This window comes from Ailuropoda melanoleuca, chromosome 8, assembly GCF_002007445.2.
Source record: "Ailuropoda melanoleuca isolate Jingjing chromosome 8, ASM200744v2, whole genome shotgun sequence".
Classification (NCBI taxonomy): domain Eukaryota; kingdom Metazoa; phylum Chordata; class Mammalia; order Carnivora; family Ursidae; genus Ailuropoda; species Ailuropoda melanoleuca.
Genome location: NC_048225.1, coordinates 20,820,377 through 20,839,764, shown reverse-complemented (window position 1 = coordinate 20,839,764; position 19,388 = coordinate 20,820,377). Strand labels below are relative to the sequence as shown.

The 19,388-nt window shown below is 46.6% G+C and overlaps 1 long non-coding RNA gene across 1 annotated transcript; it reads right to left on the bottom strand.

Moving 5' to 3' along the window:
• Positions 1-5,488: 5,488 nt before the first annotated feature.
• On the bottom strand, positions 5,489-17,854 carry LOC117803548. The gene is made up of 3 exons (XR_004627503.1): positions 17,720-17,854; positions 17,180-17,285; positions 5,489-5,707 (listed from the first exon to the last, which is right to left on the bottom strand). It is a non-coding gene; the product is annotated as an uncharacterized LOC117803548 (long non-coding RNA).
• Between the last annotated feature and the right edge of the window lie 1,534 nt (positions 17,855-19,388).

The following is a 19,388-nucleotide window of genomic DNA, read 5'->3' as shown; positions in this document are numbered from 1 at the left end:
TGCGGGACCTCAGCGCCTGAGGGCCTGGGACAAACAGAGGTGAGGCAGAGGGGGCTGACGGTAGGGTTCCTGCTTCCCCCGATCCCTCGATCCCTCGTCTGAAGGAGGTGAGCTGGGAGGGTGTCTGAGAGGATAGGCTGGAGCAAGATCTAAGCTGCCCTAAGACAAGTCAGGAGTCTGAGGCCTCCTCTGTGGCATTGACCTTGGCCACCAAAGAACAGTTGACGTTCAACATCCACACTCTATGCACGATCCTACTCTTCTAAAACGTGAGCTTAAAAACGTACGTACATGTGCTTGTATAGCTTGCCAGGTATGTACGCATCCACGTCGTGAGAAGTCCTGTACGAGCTACCCAACGTGTACAGTGTTAATTTCTAAGTACTGGTTTCGGTGGAATTCTTTCAATAATTTTTTAAAATGTTAGAACAGGTTTAGACTTAGAGAAAAGTTGCAAAGACAATATGCAGTTTCTCACCCCATTTCCCCTGCTGTTAACAGTTTACATTCTCTTGGTACTTTTGTCACAACTCATGAAAAAATATTGACTCCTTATTATTAACTAAACCCCATATTGTGTTCAGATTTCCTTAGCTTCCTGCCTAATGTCTTGTTTCTCTTCCAAAATACCTCACCTCTTTCACTCCTCATGCCTCTTCATCTCCTCTGGGCTGGGACAGTATTTCAGAAATTCCCTGTTTTTTGTAACGTTGATGACTTTGAAAATGAGCACACGGCTATTTTGCAGGTGCCCCTCAGCTTGGGTATGTCTGACGTTCTTCTCACGGTTAGACTAGGGTTAGGATACGGTGGCAGGAGAACCACAGAGGTGAAGTGCTGTTCTCGTCCCATCCTATCGGAGGAGTATGCTATCACCCCACCATATCACTGTGGGTGTTAACCTTGACCCCTGGCTGAGTCCTGTGTGCCAGGCCATGCCACCTTAGGGTTGCATTTTTCCCTTTTCCATATGGTACCCTTTGAAAGCAAGTCACTAAGTGTAGCCCATTACATCTGTTTTTAACTTTTCTGTTAACTTCTTTGTATTTTTCAGATATTTTACAATAGTTAGGATTTACCTTGTTCACGAGAGTATGGCTATTAAGGCAGCTTTTAAGAGAAAAAAAGGCCTCTTGCTGGTCTAGCCTCTCTCACCCTGACCCGAACATAGCTCTCTTTAGTACAGCGGGACCCTACTAGATAAACTTAATGTAGACGGGAATGCTTGAGACAGTTGTATGACTGTGGATGCTTATGGGGTTGTTCCTGGTGTTTTCAATTCAAGGACAAGGCTATGTCCCACAATGGCTAATACAACTGGCTGTACCTTTTATCTCCTCAATTTTAGGAGGGAAAACAAATCCATCAAAAATATTTACATTTGACATTCTGAAAATGAAAGTCGGTATTGAAAAGAGACTCTTAGGAGTTCCAAAAAATCTTAGGTAAATAAAAATCACACAAAATGTGTTTGTTAGTCTATAAGAGAAACAAAACATTCCTCTTTGTTTTAATTTATGAATGAAAATTATAAGCTTATGTTAAATAAGGAATTTAACAAGATAATGGTCTCCATTTTTGCACCATGGCTGGTTAGGGAAAGAGAATGAAGGGAAGAGATAAGGACAGAGGAAATGTAATATAAAGGGAAAAAGAAAGAGAGGTCAAAAGAGTGGGAAAAATACATAAAGAAGTGGTGATAGGGGTTTTAAAATATACACTGAAAAGATAATAAGATGGTGACGAATATTCCTATAATAATAATAGCAGAAACATTTTACACTAAAGAGAAGATACAAATCTTTCTTTGCCTGAAAACATAGGAAATTCACTGTTCTTATAAAAGATACTGTTCCACTTTCTCAGTTCCTCCCAAGCTCCTTGGAAGAGTTGCCCGTGCTCCCCATGTCCTCCTGTCACGGTCCCTTCATTCCTCAATCCTCTGCTAGGTGACTCCTGTGACACTTCTCCATTCCACCTGCTCTGCCGATCATCTGCCAGTTGTCACAGAAAACAGCGCTGGTCCTCCGTCCTGGGTCCCCACCTGCTTCTGTGGACTTCACCCACTTTCTCTTCCCCTGGCCGCCCATGTCTGTGATTCGCCAGCCCCGCTCCCACTCCCTTCCCCAGACAACGGAAGCCATCAGGAGGCTCAGAGAACATGCATAGCCTCTAAACCTGGTGAGCCCATCTCTTCTGCCCCAGGCCTGGGCACCTTCGTGGACTTTGAGTCTTCTCTGGCCGTCTGCCAGTGGGACACGTTTTCCAGAGTTTTCCACCGACCCCTCCAACTCCTGATGTGTGAAATAGAACCCATCCCCTGTCTGCGTACATCACAGTCACTCCTGAGTTGTGGGACTAGATGCCAGGCAGCCTGTCAACCAGAGAAGCTAAGTGATTATGAGGAAGGAGGAGATGCAGGGTGAGAAGGGCTGGTGATTTGCAGGTGAGATGACATGACGGGTGACCCCAAGAGTGTCTGGTGTTGGGGGGCAGGAGCCAGTGGGCAGGAGGGAAGTGAAGAGGGGAACTGGGAGGAGATGGGAGGATGCTGCCTGCTTCTCTGCAGCAGTGTGGAGAGAGAGAGGACCAGAGAGGGTCAAGGATGGCCAAGGACGGGGATGGGGGAGGGGACACCTCCACCAACAAGGGAAGAAGAGTTAGCGAGGCTTCCAGTACAGCGACTTCCCTCTATATTTATTGCAGAAATCTTCATCTTTACAGCAAAAGCTGGAAACTTTCAGGTCCCCACGAATCAGCTTCCAGGACTTACACTCATTGGAGCAGTCCAGTTGAGTGTGGTTATAGCGAAATCCATCTGGAAGAGAAGGACACTCATACTCAGGGTCAGAGAGCAAGTGTTGGAGCTCAAAGAAAGAGGATTTTCCCCAACCACACCAAGCCTGGCCTCCAACCGAGGGGCACATCAGCCTCACCTTCCTGACGTGGAGTCAAGAGGCAGGCACCCGCTCAAGCCAGCAGAGCCCAAGTCAATGTCATTACCTCTTATATTGAAATAGAATATATCCCTGGTTCTGCATCCTGGGCCTTCCTCCACGGTGCAGTTGCCTTTGCCTGCCATGCATTTGCCCTTTCTAAAAAGACTGCAGACCATACACGTTGTGGCTGGAGCTGGGGAGAAACAGACATGAGCCCGGCATGGAATGAACTCAGACCAAGGTGCGCTAGGATACCTTAGGACCCAGGAGTTTAGGGACACAGCATGCCTCTAAATACTTCTCCCACACACAATTTGGGGCAGGAAATATTCCCACCAGGTTGCTTCCATTAAATATTTAGGGAAATGAGGTCTTCCACATAGTGGTCTCAAAATCTATTAAGGATAAATAACTGGATGTATTCTTCGTGAGTGAATTGCATGGTATGTGAATTATATCACACTAAAGCAGCTTACCAAAAATAACCTTGAACAAAAATATAAGGTGTTACCTGCCAGGCAATGTGAGAGGTACTAGCAAGTGAGAAATAAGGCCAAAAGGCATGGGTTCTAACCAGGCAATTGAAATTTCCAACCTGGCACTAAACACTAAGTGATTATCTTTCTTTAATTTCTGTTCCCTAGGAACCTGACTGAGCGCCCCCCTGGTATCAGCTCTGTGCTCACATGCTCATAAAAATCTAGAAGAGGGGGCACCTGAATGGCTCAGTTGGTTAAGTGTCTGCCTTTGGCTCAGGTCATGATCCCAGCGTCCTGGGATTGAGCCTCACGTAGGACTCCCTGCTCAGCAGGGAGCCTGCTTCTCCCTCTGCCTGCCGCTCTGCCTGCTTGTGTTCTCTCCCTCTCTCTCTTTCTGTCAAATAAATAAATAGAATCTTTTTTTAAAAAAAAATCTAGAAGTTACTATGTAAAGAGTCTCCTTTTAGCGGTGGAGTCATTGTGCAGAAGACAGCCAGAGCACCTGCCTACAGCCACCCTGGGCCAGGGTCTCTGGGGGAAATGGGTGGGCATAAGGATTACACTGGCTTGAAGGTGGGGAGGGAGATTTTAGTCTCCAAAGATGTCCTAGCCGAGCACCAAAAGTCATCCAAAGTGCATACATGTCTCAGTGAAAAGAGTGCTGTGAAAATATTGGTTCAAAATGAGCCATCTAATCACCTCCTCTGGCTACATCACGGCCCCTAGGCTGCTTCTTTATAGAGAGTCTGGAGCTACCCTTGACTCTGCTGCTTAGGGCCATCCCAGCCAGCCCCAAAGCCCTAAAGTGAGACGAGCCCTGGGCCCCAGTCTGCCCCCAGGGAGTGACTGACTCCACTCTGAGATCTTAGGAAGGGACCCGAACTCTTGCCCTGGGAGTAGTCAGGGTGGGGACCGCAGACAGAGACCTGAAACCCTTGGCGGCCAGATCATCCCAGCACCTCATCCTTAACCTCATTCCCTCCCAGCCAGGTCAGGCCTCCATCCTGGGGCAGCTCCCTCACCCCTGCCCAGCCAGCCCAGGGCCTCACCCACTCCTTGGAAGAACACAAAAGAGAAGACTGCCAGCAGCAGGAGCAGAAGCAGGAACTTGCCCATCTCAGGGTGGGACGGCAGCAAGACGCACAGTCTGCCTGGAGCAGGGGAGCAGAGTGCCCAGGAAGGGCTAGGACAGATGGCTCTAGAACCGGGACTGGGCAGCTCTCCCAAGCTGTGGGCAGAAGCTTCCTTTTACATACCCGCCAAGGCAGGTTTCACCACCGCCCAGGCCCAGGAAATGCTCCCACAGACCTAGCCCCACTGGATACTTCCAAGGGCAAAGGATGTCCCATGTGCCCCTCCTGTTCCCTTGAGACCACCTCTGGCTGAGCAGGGGTCCTGCTGCTTGGCCAGCCCTGCTGGGCCCCTCAACAGTTCCTGCCCCTTCACTGTCTGGACCTCCCACTGTGCCAGGGCCAAGACAGGGGCTTCTCATGTGGGCAGGGCTTTGTGAACATACCCACTTCCTCCGGGTCCAATGTCCCCTCATCATCCAAAGGCGATGAGGAGGGAGTAGAAAACAGGAAAACAGGTACAAACTTCCAGTTATAAAATAAGTAAGTCATCAGGATGTCAAGTACAGCGTGGTGATGACAGTTAATAACACTATTGCCTATTTGAAAATTGCTAAGAAAGTAAATCTTGAAGGTTCTCATCACAAAAAGAAAAAAATTTTGTAACCAGGTAAGGCGACAGATGTTGACTAGACTTACCATGATCATTTCATAGTGTGTATAAATATCAAATCATGACGGTGTATGCCTGTTCTGTGCCCGTCAGCCTATCAATCAATAATCAATATTGTAGCTGGCCCGGACTTATAACTGTAAAATATCCTTCAGCAACAACCATCAGGGAACTTGGAGAAAAATAAAGGTTGATAACTTACAAGACCTGGACATGACACGACGTACCTGGGGCCACACAGTGAGGGTGGGGGTGGGGGACGCGAGGGCATGCGTGTCTCTGCTTTTACCAAGGTGGACCATGGGGCTTAGAGTTTCATGGGCTCAGCCTTTATTGGTAAGTTTAAAACATAAGAACAAGAGATTGAAGGATGGGGAGAGGAAAAAAACAAATGGCACAAAGGGTCAGTTATCAACATCAGCCAAGATCTCTGGCCCAAAGGAGTCTCAATGGAGGCAGTGTGGCGGGCCGTGTGTTTCTTCCAGATGAAATGCCCCCTTGAAATGGATGCCTTGGCCATCCAAGCTTAAGTCAGGCACTTGTGTTCTAAAAAAAAAAAAATTTTTTTAATAAAAAATAGAAACCAAAAAACCCAGAAAAACAAATATAATGTGATATGTCAATTATACCTCAATTTTAGGGGCACTTGGGTGGCTCAGTTGGTTAAGCGTCTGCCTTTGGCTCAGGTCGCGATCCCGGGGTCCTGGGATCATGGGGCTCTCCACTCAGCAGCAAGTCTGCTTCTCTTTCTCCCTCTGTGATCTCTCTTGCTTTTGCTCTCTTTCAAATAAATAAAATCTTTTTTAAAAATTATACCTCAATTTAAAAAAAAATAATTTAAAAAGAAAATGGGGAAAGCAGATTATAAACAAATCATCAGAGCTGCCAAAGAGCAACTTTGTTTTACTGAAGACACGCTGTTCTGTGCAAACTTGAAGAATGTCACGAGGACGATGCCCTAATGTGATATTAGAAGGGGACACTGGAAACTGAGTGTTTTCACCTGGGAACCGAGGCAAAGAAAGCGAGAAGAGAAAATAATGATCTGGTCAGATCTCCGTGTGCAAACTTATACTTGTGATCATCCTCCTGGTGCTTCCTAAGGAGAGGACGGTGCAATTCTTGTCAAATGATGACCTGTTCTGTGTAGCTTGCTGGCAATAAACAAGCCTACTTTGAAGATTTATGGGATGCAGCCCCACTGGGAATGGCCCGTGGTGGCTATGGAATGAGAGTAAAATACAATGGAGGTGGTAAGGGACTGCAAAGCCCCACTTGGGCATCTGGGACCAGCCAGGAATTGGGAAGAGACCTCATTGGCTCAGTCTGTCCCAGCAAAGGGCACGATCACCTCACAGAAGAATCTACCGCCCGAGGTTCCTGGCCGGCCTTCCTGCATCCGCTCTTCCGGTCGAGCTGCCTCAACATTACCCCGTCACGTGTCTCCATCAGGTGCCCAGGAAGGTCCTTTTTTTTTTTTTTTTTTAGATTTTATTTATTTATTTGACAGAGAGACAGCCAGTGAGAGAGGGAACACTAGCAGGGGGAGTGGGAGAGGAAGAAGCAGGCTCCCAGTGGAAGAGCCTGACGTGGGGCTCGATCCCAGAACTCCGGGATCACGCCCTGAGCCGAAGGCAGACGCTTAAGGACTGAGCCACCCAGGCACCCCCAGGAAGGTCCTTTGACATGGTGGAACTGTGCTGGATGGCACATGCATGTCCCTGAACGATACTTATGGATGTTTCCTGGCCTTTTAGGAGAGGAGGTTTCAGAGGTCCATTAAAGATTGAGAGCTTGACAAATGTCACATATTAAATTTATCTGAGCCCATGAGGGCCTTGCTCCATACTCCTAAAGTTGGGAAAGAGCTAATAGTCCTAATTCATGACTTCAGTCCAAGCTTATTTACTAAATTATTCCGTTTACTCCCAACATGCCCCAGTCCGGAGGATAAATCATGCGACCAGCCTACACAGAGGTCGCCAGGCACAGCCTCTCTCCCAGCACAGGAAACTCTCCCTCCGCAGCACCCAGACAGGGGGCATCCAGAACCACTGCACTTCCGGGCCCACGCCAGTCCCCCTCAGATCTTCCCGTAATGTGTCTAGGCCGAGACCCAACAAGGGAGAGCCCTGGCCCGAGCACAGACTCAGAAATCAGACCCATCCGGGTTTGAAGCCTCATTCTAACACCTATTGGCTGTGAGACCCTGGCTAGTTATTAATCTATAATCCCTCAATTTCCTCATCGAGGAAATAGGAATTATAATAGCACTTACGTCATTAAGTTACTGGTTCAATTCTTCGTATTAACTTTCTGTTCCATTATTCACTAGAGAATCCAGTTAAGAAAAATTTAATTTAAAAATCGGTACTAGGCACAAAATTGGTGGGTCCTCAATTTTGCCTCCCTACATCTCATCTGTCACAGTCTTCAGTGTGTTTTCCTCAAGTCTCCCTCAGCTCATACGCATTCTTTCACACCTGAGCCACAGCCACCCTCCCCAGATGCCACCTCCACTCCTGTGTGGTCTCATTTCCTCTACCCTTGCCCACGCACATCAAAACCTGAGCCCCAGCTCCCCACGTCTCTGCCTCAGTCCATGATGGAGAAGACATTTAGATGGTCTAATAGGACCAGATGAGGTTGGGTCTTCAATGCCAAGCTGTGAGCTTTCCAGACTATTCAAGAAACGAGAAGGCTGGGGAGTTCATGCACTAGACTAGAGCAAGCCTTGATGGTTGCAATGTGCAGAGAAGGTGATCGTGGGCCCAAGCCTCTGAGACCTGGCAGGGACCTTAGAGGCCACCAGGCCCAACCTCTCCTGCTGCCCCTCCAGGTTCCCTGACTGGGGACTTTCAGCGTATCCTTGTAGAGAATTTCTCAGGCTCCCAGGCTCGCCCAATCCCTATCAGACCTCCAGCGGTGAGTTGAGGCTGGACCAGAGTGGAGCAGCGTGGTTAAAGCCACAAGCTCTGTCACCATCGAGTCAGGGCCCAAATCCTGACTCCAGCTCTTACTGGCCTAAAACACTGGCCAAGTTACTTAACCTTCTGAGAGCATCAGCTGCCCCCTGTGGCAAAGGAGGACAATAATAGAACCTTCCTGCAAGGGTTTTGCCAAGATTAAATAAAATGATGCCTTTTAAGTATTTGATATGTGTTACCTATAGCCTTATTGTCTTATCATTGTTAACTTTGTGTTCTGGTCACACAAGGCCCAGATAAAACCGGGCCTGGGAAAGAGGTGAAGACTGAACATGACCCTCTCCCAAGCTCGCTTCCTGTGTCCTTTTATTCTCTTGATAGCCCTAAGGTTTGAACATAAGCAAACCCTCCCCCACAGCCACACTTCCTCCCACACACACACCGCAGAATGTGAAACCCTACGAGCCCTCAGCCTGCAGAGAGCCTGCAGAGAGCCTGCAGCATCATCCCAGGGCTGGCCCGCCCCACCTCACACTCCTCTCTGTCCCAGAAGTCCCACTCAGAGAGGCCAGTGTCCCAGCCCAGGCCGAAGGGCAAGGTGGAAATGGAGACTGCGAATAGAAGGATTAGCAGGGGCACCAGGCCAGGGGCTCCTGTCAGAGATTACACTAGTGGAAATGGCGCCCCCTGCAGCACTGCTCACAGCAGGTCCCCATCAGCCCACCAGAGGTGCTCTAGTGAAGGAACTCAGGCAGGGGAGGGCCGGCTTCATCTGCCATCCCTGTCAGAGCTCCCAAAATTCTCTTTCTCAGCTCCCTCTCCGCACAGGCACCCCCCCTGCACCCCCCGCCCACCATCGTGACATCCTCAGCCTGGCAACATGGCGAGGATTTGTCTGTTCTCTACCCTGGCTCTGCTGTAGCCGAGACTCTCCATGTTGTGTGCCAGGTATGGCTGGATGTGTGGGTGGTTGGGGAAGGCAAGGGGATGCATAACTAGAAGTAGATGGGTCAGAAAGGCTTCCTAGGGGGGCGCCTGGGTGGCACAGCGGTTAAGCGTCTGCCTTCGGCTCAGGGCGTGATCCCAGCGTTATGGGATCGAGCCCCACATCAGGCTCCTCTGCTATGAGCCTGCTTCTTCCTCTCCCACTCCCCCTGCTTGTGTTCCCTCTCTCGCTGGCTGTCTCTATCTCTGTCAAATAAATAAATAAAATCTTTAAAAAAAAGAAAAAAGAAAAAAAAGAAAGGCTTCCTAGGGGACAAGCAACCAAGAGCCTGAAGAATCAGGCTTTGACTCTCTGATTTGGTCTCCCAGTTGACACGAGCACACAGCGTCTCTTGTCCTGTCTTGGAAAAGAGAAGTGTTCCAAGAGAACTCTTCCCTGCCAGATTTCCAGGGACCTTTGCTCAAATCTCCCTCCCCTGGAGTCACAGGCTGTTACAGACCAGTCCTGCTGCCCCTGCCTGTTCATATGTTGAAGCCCTAACCCTGCAGGTGCAAGTATTTGGAGTTGGGCCTTTGGGAGATAATTAGGTTTAGACGAAGTCGGGGGACCAGAGCCTCGGTGATGGGATTAGCACCCTTAGAAGAGAAGATACCAGAGAGACTGCAGCTTGTCTGCTTGGAAAACTTCTTGTTGGTCCTTCGCTCACTCACACCCATTCCAAGGGTTCTGTTCTCTGTTCACCTTCTCTGTTCCCTGGAGTTCTTGTCCGTTGGCATCTGCAACTCTACCCCTTCCTGGTGCCCCTCCTGCCTTCCTGACCATTATCTCTCACTCTGTCTTAGCCTTCTTCACCGCCCCATTAACACAGACGTTTCCTGGTGTTTCTTCCTCAATGTATTGCTCACACAGCACTTTTTACAGAATTCATGGAGAAAATCTCATTTACTCTCATAATAATAGTCATCAAATGGTGTTGGGATGCATTTAGCCATCTATTGGACAGGTTGATGGTCTCGAGAGACTTTTATCCATGGTCCTGACATCTTTCTGGATCCTCAGACCTCTCTGTCCAGCTTCTCCGTGCCACTGCCACCGGGCTTTTCCTCGGGTTCATTATATTCATCACGTCCCGTAGAGAACTCATCCTCCCCTGCAAACTGCTCTCCCCGCTAAATTCCCAGTCTAAATGCCTCCACTTACATCCAAATGAGAAATCTAGGAGTTTGGTCTGTCCAGCCCCCCCAACCCCCATCCAATCTATCGGTAAGGCTTCACCTGTCAAACATTTTGTAAATCTGCTACCTTCTTCCCATATCTACTAAAACAGCTTGGCACACAAAGTAATCGATGGCCTTCTGCCTACTTCTCCAGACTCCTCTCCCACTCTCCCTTGCTCTTTACTTTATCCTTGAGTAATTCTGAACAGCCTGTGGCTGGCTGCCCACGTACACCTTGCCCAGCTCCAGTTCTTTGGTCTTACGGTATCTTTTTTCTAGAATGTTTGCCTCCCACTCTTTCCTTCAGCTGGCTCTAAATAATCCTCATACAATTCACCCAGCAATCATCTCTTACAAACCTGGAACCCCTAGATTAGCTTAGGTGCCCCTGATCTGTGCTCCCATAGCATCCCATGTTTACCTTTCTCCGGACATGTACTGCATTGTAATGAAATTGTTTGTGTTAGGCTTCCTAACTGAAAGCAAGGAATGTATCTTACTGCTCAGAGAGGGTCCAGCACTCACAGGATATCTGGCAGTAAATATCCGGAAAGGTACAGGGGAAATTGTGAGGTCTTCATTCAGCACCGGACACAGAGTGGACACCTCTTACAGATTACCCTTTTGGAAAGGATCTTACCCTTTGGAAATGTCTATTGAATGAAAAACTACTCTTCACAGCTCATCAAAACTGCTCTGCAAGAGTTCATCTAAAATGAAGAACTAGGGGCACCTGGGGGGCTCAGTTGGTTAAGCGTCTGCCTTCAGCTCAGGTCATGATCTCCAGGTCCTTGGATCAAGTCCTGCATCAGGCTTCCTGCTCAGCGGGGAGTCTGCTTCTCTCTCTCTCTCTCTCTCTCTCTCTCCTCTCTCTCTCTCTCCCCCTCTGCCCCTTCCCACCACTCATTCTCTCTCTCAAATAAATAAATAGATAAAATCTTTTAAAAAGTAAAATAAGATAAAATAAAATGAAGAACTAGAGTTACGATTCAGACCTAACGTCCTGGCAAAGCTAAGGGATGAATTTGGAATCACATTTAGAGATCTTCATTCTTCTCTTAAAGATAAAGAAAACAGTCAGTGTGAATACCAATAGACTTTTTTATGCCTTTTCTTACTTTTAACTTTTGAAGGGAAGGGAGACAGTTAAGAGTCAGCAATTGAATTGATTTGTTGATTACTTCCTACCTCCCCTGGAATCTGGAATCCAAAGAGATCCCAGGTCAGATGACCCTGGGCCCTTCACAAACCCTCCGCATGGTGCCACGAAATGTCATCACATCATCAAGGAGACAGGCATGCTTTCCCACTGTTAGGGTGAGTCAGCATGCTTTATTTTGCGTCTCTCTTTCTTCTCTTCCCACCAACCCAGCTGTGCGAAGAGCTCATACCTCTTAGTTACAAGATCCCTTGTTCACAACTCCCTCAGATAAAAATGTGCTGGATAAGTACTAAAAATCAATTCATTTTGGTGAACAACTCTATTTAACACTCTCTAATTTGCTTTTTCAGATACCTAGAAAAAGATCGCACTTGTTAATACCGTGTGATCTCTCTGCCCATCCTCTAACCAAGCTGTTCAAACCGTAAAACCCAGGGTCTATTTAATAGCTGAGATGTACTCTTGAACAATTTTCTTTTACGTCAGTCCATTCAACACCTTTTTATGCTCCCGTTTATTGAGTATTTTTACAGGTCAGGCAATGTGGTAAGCACTTCACATGCATTACGAGTCATTGCCCAGAGCTCTTTGTGACTTGAACCTCCCCTGCTCCTTTCAGTCTTTACTCAAATGCTACCTTCTTGGAGATGTTTAACTTAAACATTGCAACTCCCGTTCCTCTCCTCAGAACTCCATATCCCGGATCTTTTTTTCCAAAAATGCATTTGGTTATTAATTCGTTTATCGTCCATCTCTTCTCGTTATGATATAAAGCCCGTGAAGGCAAGGTCTTTGTTTTGATGCTTGTTTTTTGTTTGAGTTTTTTGAGAGGTCATTTCTTTTCCACTTCTGAATCCCTGGCTGGCACGAACATAATAAAAAAATAAAAATAATAAAATAAAATAATCCCTGGGATGTAGCAAATGGTCAGTGTTTGTGAACAATGAAGAGTCACGTGAGGCTCACAGACGAGAGAGCTGAGGTCATAGATGGTAAGTAAACAGGTGTTGGAGCCCAAGTTGGATCCGTGTCAGTCACCACAGCCCGAGCTTCTGTCCACTACAAACACCCCCTCAGCTCCACTTGTCTCTCTACCACCTCACCTGTGTCTTTTCCCTGCTTCTTTCCACAACTCCATTTCTTTTCTTTACCTTTCTACTTCTGTATTTCTCCTCCCCTTTCAGTTCTTTACCCCTCTGAATTCTACTTCTCCTGACTTCCTCTGTTTGAACCATTTCCCCCTCTATCTCTCTTTTCGAGGATGTTCCAAAATGCGATTCTGTAAGCTAGTTCAAGAGCAATTCATGCTGATGAATAGTCCCCACTAAATACAAGTACAAAGGACAGGTTTCTTTTCTTTTCTTTTTTAAAGATTTTTAAAATTTATTTGGCAGAAAGAGAGAGAGCACAAGCGGGGGGGGGCGGAAGGCTTAGCTTAGCCAACTGAGCCACCGAGGCACCCCCAAAAGGCAGGTTTCTATGTCATTTTTATAGGGCTTTTTAGCCATTGTTTTAATATACCTGATGTTTGATTTAATAGCCATCCCAACATAGAGTTAACTACTCCCCTTTTGTTGGACATCTAGATTGTTTCCAAGTTTTTGCTGAGAAAAGAAATGTTATAATAGACTTCTGCATCTGGTTTTTCTTCTTTCTTTTTACCAATGTATCTATTTTAAACAGACGACATAGATCATATGTACACGTGATTTTAAAAAGTCACAATGAGAGTGATGTCAACCTCATGGAGGTATAAGACCGTCCTCCTTTCTATCCCGCCTTTTAAACAGCGATTAGAGATTCATCCACAAGCAAAAGCACCTTCGTGAGTGTTGTGGGGGTCTAGTAGAATATGTCAAGAGACCTGGGAGGAGGTCTGCGCATCTTGTAATAGGCAGACAGACTTCAATACAAGCTACAGAGCCCATGGAGCCCGCGAACCTGCCCAGACCCATTTGCCATCATCAGGGAGAAAAATCTAGAAAGTGCTGACCTGGGAAGATCGGCGTGAAAGAATTTGCAGAAGTTCAGCCCTCCGTAGGGGAGGCTCTAGCACCTCTCTGGATCCAAAAAGATTAAAGTATGATTTGGTTGCAGCAGAGACAACAGTAAGAAACTTTTCCCAGCATCGCCCTTCCCCTCCCAAGGGAACACTGCTTGGGGCTAGTCTTTCGGACAGTGGCAACCTTCCAGGTGGGGTAAAAGAGACCAGTGAGTGAGTGCCTAGCTACCCCAGTTGTGCAGGACACAGCTGAAGAAACCCGTTTCTCTTTATCAGCACCCAGAACAGGAAGGAGGGACCTTCATGACTTGGGGGGGGGCGTGGGTAAGAGGATATTGGGAAGGAGTCAGAGAGGAATTTCAAAAGGTAATAAAGGGATTGCGCTCAGTAGGAAGTCCACCCACAAGCCTCCATGAGTACCGCACCTGGAGATCTCTTTACTGAGTCTATGGGCACCCCTAATGCCCCAGGTACTAAACCCACACCTCCCACCACTCTGCTGCCAGCTCCTTGTACCCGGCACTCCAGCAGATGGGGAGAATGGCTTAGAAAAGAGGCTTTGGGGACGCCTGGGTGGCTCAGTCGGTTAAGCATCTGCCTTCATCTCAGGTCACCATCCCAGGGTCCTGGGATGGAGTCCTGCATCTGGGTCCTTGCTCAGCAGGGAACCTGCTTCTCCCTCTCCCTCTGCTGCCATTTCCCCTGCTTGTGCTCACTCTTTCTCTCTCTCTGACAAAAAGATAAATAAAATCTTTTTAAAAGAAAGAAAGGGAGGGAGGGAGAAAGAAAGAAAGAAGAAAGAAAGAAGAAAGAAAGAAAAAGAAAGAAAGAAAGAAGAAAGAAAGAAAAAGAAAGAAAGAAAGAAGAAAGAAAGAAAAGAAGAAAGAAAGAAAGAAAGAAAGAAAGAAAGAAAGAAAGAAAGAAAGAAAGAAAAAGAAACGAAGAAAGAATAAAGGCTTTGGTCTAAGGGTGAAGAAGATACCACAAACGTGAGCTCTAGCACCACCTTCCAGAAACCAAAAGAGAGGTTCCCAGCTGCCAACCTGAGCAGTTGTAAGAACCAGAGAAGACACAGAAACTTATGAATTCTGCATGAGAGAGAGCAAGAAAGGTGGAAAAGATATACCACTACACAGACAGAAAAGTCTATATAATAACAGCATTGAACAGAACACACCATCCAAAGGTCACTAACAATGATTTCAAGGGACGTTTGCTACTTCAGATATGACAGCAGCATTGCAGAACTACAAGGCACATGAAAAAATCAAGGAAGCATGTCATCACAAAATAAAATAATAATAATTCCCCAATAATCGAGCTCAAAGACATAAAATTTTGTGATCTGATAAAATAATTCAAAAGTGCTGTTTTGAAGAACCCAACAAATTAAAAACTCAGAAAGACAATTCAATGAAGGGTCAAAAAATACACAATCAAAATGCTATTTTTACAAAGAGATAGAAATCCTTTAAAAAAAATCAAACAGATTCTAGAGCTGAAGAATTCAATGAGTGAAATAAGAAATGTCATAGAGAACACCTGCAGTGATTAGAGCAAACATAAGACAGAAGAAGTGAGTTAGAGGATAGGAATTTTGAAACAACCCTATTAGAGGCAAACAGAAAAAAAAAAAAGGATGAAAAAGAGCAAAGAAAGCCAATATGATCTATAGGACTCTATCTAAAGGACAAATACTAGAATAATTGAATTTCCAAAAGAGAAAATTGGGAAAGGGGAGCAGAAATTTTACTTAAAGAAATAATAACTGAGAACTTCCCAAGGCTGGAGAGGGAATTGAACATCCAAATAGAGGAAGCTAACAGATCACTCAATTGTTTCAATGCAAAAAGACTTTTTCCAAGACATATTATTCTTATTCTAATTTAACATAGTACTGGAAGTCCTGGCTAAAGCAATTAGGCAAGACAAGGAAATAAAAAGCATCCAAATCAGAAAGGAAGAAGTAAAATTGGCATTATTTGCTGATGACATGATCTTATATATAGAAAATCCTAAAGACTAAAGACTCTTCAGTTTGTTGTATCTAATTAACAAATTTAGTAAAGTTGCAGGATATAAAGTCAACATACAGGAATCAGTTGCATCTCCATGCAAGAATAATGAAACATATGAAAAAGAACTTTTAAACAATATCCACTCACAATAGCATCAAAAACGATAAAAGACTCAAGAACACATTTAACCAAGGAAGTTAAAGATTGTATAAGGAAAACCATAAGACGTTGATGAAAGAAACTGAAGAAGACACAAAGAAGTGGAAAGATATCTTGTATTCCTGGATCAGAAACTGTTAAACTGTTGATACGATCCAAAGACATCTATATGGATGGCACTTCTGCGTGGAATCTAACAAAGCCAGACTCGTAAAAACAGAGAGTAGAACAGTGGTTCCCAGGGACTAGGGGGTGGGGGAATTGGGGAGATGTTGTTAAAGGATACAAGCTGGGAACTAGTAGATAAGTAAGTCCTGGGGAGCTAACGCACAGCATAGCGATTATAGTCAACTACACTGTAGTATAAAATTCAAAGTTGCTAACAGCCTGGACCTTAAGTGCTCCCACCGTAAAAACAAGAAACATGCTATGTAACATGATAGAGAGGGTGGCTAATGCTACGGGGTAATCAGACCACAGCTTAGAAATTTATATACGTATCAAATCACCATGTTGAACACCTTGAACGTTCACAATGTTATATGTCAATTATATTCCGATGTTTCAAAAATTAAAACTAAGTCTAAAAGACTTTTGATCAAACTACAAAACAGTGTAGAGAAAAAGGAAAATTTCCCCTCATCTCAAGCCTCCAACCCCCTCTTTAGGAGCAGCCAATATTTCAAGAGTTTTGTGTATCCTACAAAAAGTATTCTGTGTATTTACTAACAGATAGGATTATGTATCTCCACTTTTTTACACAAATGGTATGGCTTGAGACTGAATTGTGACCCCTCAAAGTTCATATGTCGAAGTCCTGATGCTTAGTACTTCAGCACGTGACTGCATTTGAGGGCAGAGCCTTGAAAGAGGTGATTAAGTTAAAAACAAGGCCTGATGCCCACTGCCTGGTGTCCTTATAAGAAGAGGGAATTTGAACACAAGCAGACTCCAGGAGCACACACACAGAGTAAAGACCAGGTGAGGGCAGAGCAAGGGGACAGACGTCTGCAAGCCAAGGAGAGAGGCCTCAGAAGAAATCAGACTTGCTGATACCTTGATCATGGGCTTCAAGGCTCCAGATCTGTGAGGAAAAATTCCCGTGGTTGAGCCACCTGGTCTGTGATGTGTGGTTCTAGCGGCCCAAACAGACCAATACAGATTTTGGTCCCGAGAATCCAAGGCCACTGGAAAAAATCCCCAGAAGTGTGGAAGCAGCTTTGGACCTGAGCAATGGGAGGTGGCTGGAGGAGTGTGCAGGGACTTTCAGAAGAAGTGCAGATGGCCTTGAAAAGACCTTTGGGAGAAATACGGAGGTCGAAGGTGATTCCAATGAGATCTCAGATGGAAATGAGCAACACGTTATCGGAAACTGCAGGAAAGGCAATCCTCACTGTAAGAGGCAAAGAATTTGACTGACTCGTGGTTTAGGGTCTTGTTTTTAGTGTTTTGAAGGTAGAACTGACAAGTGATGACCTTGGATTTTAGCCGAGGAGGTCTCTAAGCCAAGTGTTATGGGCATGGCCTGATTCTCCTCGGTGCTAACAATAAAATGGGAACAGAGGGAGGCCGACGCCCTGAACACACCTTTTGTCTCTGTCTTCCTCCTCCTGTGACTCAGGGTACAGCTTCATACCAGGCCAGCAGTTGCAGAGAACAGGTCTGAGGTCACTACCAGACGACCGTCTTGAACCTAAATGCAGAGCCAGTGGGTCATCTCCCTCAGTATAGCACTTTGTCGCATCCACACATGACCATTTATTTACTCATTTCTGCTAATCACAGTGATCTTCAACAGCTGGGGCATTTAGCACCCTAAAACACCTACCTTCATCCGTCCATGAGTTTGCAATCAACCTCCCTCCAAATTGTTCAAATACCGAGTAAGAAGATCCAGCCTAACCCTAATATCTGGATCTACTCGAGTGTAGTGCTCTGCTGGGTAACCCCAGGGACCGGCCCTGTTTCTAAACCCCCTGTCCCCTCTCCCTCCCCNAGTAAGAAGATCCAGCCTAACCCTAATATCTGGATCTACTCGAGTGTAGTGCTCTGCTGGGTAACCCCAGGGCCGGCCCTGTTTCTAAACCCCCTGTCCCCTCTCCCTCCCTGTGCTAAGCTCATTTTTACCTGCTGTTTCCTCTCTGTCCCAATACCAGGCTTTTCAATGTGGTTTTTAGGAAAAGAAGAATCTGGAATGGTTATCCAGCCCCTGATCAAAGGGCTGATGGGGTTGGGGGCCAGCAGGGCCCCGAGACAGGGAAGTGAGTGTGGCTGACACAATGCAGGAGAAGGTGTGGTAGATGGTATGGATTAAGCCTCCGAGAGTCCTGGGCGGTCTCTAGTCGGCTGTGTGGGTTGCACATGGTGGACAAAGTGTCAGCCCCGACCCGGCTTCTCCTGCTCCCTGTGCCTTCCCTTGCACTGACTCACTCAGAGTAAGTTGACAAAGAGAAGATGAGCAAGAGAAAGGAGGCATCAGAAGCAAGGAAGCCATGCTTTCTGCAGAAAGGAGAAAAACTGCTGGAAGGATTTGCCTCAGACCTACTTGCCACCGCCTGACCTTTCACTTCCCAGTGTGGACGAACAGCCGAAGTGCGGTGACAGAAGGAATAACTCCATGTAAGGGGAACCAAAAGGGAGAAGGTTCATTTCTGCACCACACCCACCCCGCTGTGAGGGATTTCTGCCACTTTTTCAGACTCTAGAGATGTTAAGGACACTGGGACATTGTAGAAAGCTCGCAGACTTGGGCTCACTACCACACTTGCCATATCTAGGATACCAGGAAGGGTACTTAACCTTGTCCAGCCATCACTTCCTCACCAGCCTCGGGGGGGGGGGACTGGCCACGCTCGAGCCTGTAAAGAGCCCACCACAGTGCCCAGCATGTGCAATGTGTTAGCAGGTAGTGATGCCTATCAGCCTCGCACCTCAGCCTGTGCAATGAGAATTCAAGGCTCTGCAAACAGCTTCCCTGACCACCTTCAGCCCAGCCAGACCCCCTTCCTGCCTCTGAGCACAGGCAGCACCTACAGAAAGCTGCCGCGGTCTCCAGAGCTCTGTTCTCTAATGCTATGTTTCAGTTCCCAGCAGTGGGGACATAAACTTGTGATTTTACACCGTTACTGAGAAAACAAAACTGCGGTTTGTTTCACAGATCACTGAAAATTGCAAGAAATCACATGATGGTAAGTTTGGAAGTTTCAGGAGGCAAGCAGTTGAAGAGGGAAGTCCCTGTGACCTCATCAATTCTACTTTATTTACTCATTTTAGCAGCAGGATGGGAACAAGCTGAGCCGTCCCTCGTACTAAGTCCTTGGAAGTGTCAACATGGGGTCCCCAACACTGCCTGGGTTCCAGGGGACTCGGGGACAGCTGCCCCTCACAGTCCGGGCTCCCATGTGGTGATGTTAGGGGAACGGCTTTACCAGAGCAAAGGGCATCGATCCCAAGGCTTGGGCTCAGCAACATGAAACCAACTAACACATAAATAAGTAACAGAAATGGAGAGAAACATCTTTCAAATGATTTCTGCCTCTTCAATCAAACAAAGAAACAAAACAAAAACCGAGAGGGTGGGGGCCACACAGAAATGGCGTGTGGCCACCCTGTCCTGTGTGCGGCTGCCTGACTCACACCTGGGACAGTGGAGAGCTTGTCCACAAGCCTGTCCTGGGGCCTCACTTCGAGCCTTCAGGACATGTCCACATCTGCGTGTCAGTCGCCAGTCAGCATCCCCGGCGTCTAGCCTTAACTTTGGCCGTTCTGCTCTGGTCCGTCCTGAGGGCAGCAGGGG